Source organism: Schistocerca piceifrons, chromosome 5, assembly GCF_021461385.2.
Source record: "Schistocerca piceifrons isolate TAMUIC-IGC-003096 chromosome 5, iqSchPice1.1, whole genome shotgun sequence".
In the NCBI taxonomy this organism is placed as follows: domain Eukaryota; kingdom Metazoa; phylum Arthropoda; class Insecta; order Orthoptera; family Acrididae; genus Schistocerca; species Schistocerca piceifrons.
Genome location: NC_060142.1, coordinates 134,425,019 through 134,426,244, shown reverse-complemented (window position 1 = coordinate 134,426,244; position 1,226 = coordinate 134,425,019). Strand labels below are relative to the sequence as shown.

Below are 1,226 nucleotides of genomic sequence, written 5' to 3'. Positions count from 1 at the left end.
TTCCAGAATGAAATTTTCGCTCTTCAGTGGAGTGTGCGCTAACACGTATCTTCCTGGCAGATTAAAAGTGCGTGCCGGAACTGGAGAAGTACGACTCACGATCTGTGCCCACAGCTTTAATTCCACCAGTAGCTCATCTCCTACCTTCTAAACTTCACAAAAGTTCTCCTGCTAAATAAAAAGCTATTCTAGCCACTCGACAATACCTATACAGTTACTAACGTAGAACATTATGCATTGCCATCTCCTCCCTGAAACGTTGGTTGATGTAGTGGCATTAATCCTGAAACGTTTCCAAAAATGTATATGAAGACAGTAACTGTTCTCGAAAGAACAGATGCTATTGATGAGCGTGCAGCTTTCTCTAGAATAAATGATAATTACTTGAAATCCTGAGCTGCCGACAGTATTGTTGATATAACTCGATGGGGAGAGCTGAAAATGTGTGCCCCGACCGGGACTCGGACCGGGGATCTTCCGCTTACATGGCAAACGCTCTATCTAGTTGAGCCACCGATGACACAGGTGAATAGCGCGACTGCAAGGACATATCCCCTGCACGCTTCCCGTGAGATCCACAGTACGAACTGTTCACAATTCTACATACGTAATTTACCTAATAGACATTTGCCTATTCACTCATTACTCGCGCACACTTTGGCGATTCTCGTAAGAGCTCGGGCAACCTGTGCGCATTCGTACAGACGAAGGTCAATGGCTGGGTAGCCTTTTAACTATATATATATATGAACACAGTAACAGTTCTCGAAAGAACAGATACTACTGATGACCGTGCAGCTTTCTCTAGAATAAATCATAATTACATGAAACCCTCAGCTGCCGACAGGTGTTGTTGATATAATTCTATGGGTCTCACGGGAAGCGTGCAAGGGAGAAGTTCCTGCAGTCGCGCTATTGATCTGTGTCCTCGGTGGCTCAGATGGGTAGAGCGTCTGCCATGTAAGTAGGAGATCCCGGGTTCGAGTCCCGGGCGGGGCACACATTTTCAGCTGTCCCCATCGAGTTATATCAACAACACCTGTCGGCAGTGAGGGTTTCGAGTAATTATCATGTTTCTAAAAATGTCATACTATGTTACATCAATTTCTGTACTCACAGTGTGTTGAACAGTATTTGCAAAAAATGGGTCAAATGGCTCTGAGCACTATGGGACTTAACATCTACTACTTAGAACTACTTAAACCTAACTAACCTAAGGACATCAC

At 44.4% G+C, this 1,226-nt stretch overlaps 1 non-coding gene across 1 annotated transcript; it reads left to right on the top strand.

Annotated features, from left to right (window-relative positions):
- Nucleotides 1–925: 925 nt before the first annotated feature.
- Nucleotides 926–999, top strand: Trnat-ugu. Its single transcript has one exon. It is a non-coding gene; the product is annotated as a tRNA-Thr (tRNA).
- The last annotated feature ends 227 nt before the right edge of the window (nt 1,000–1,226 follow it).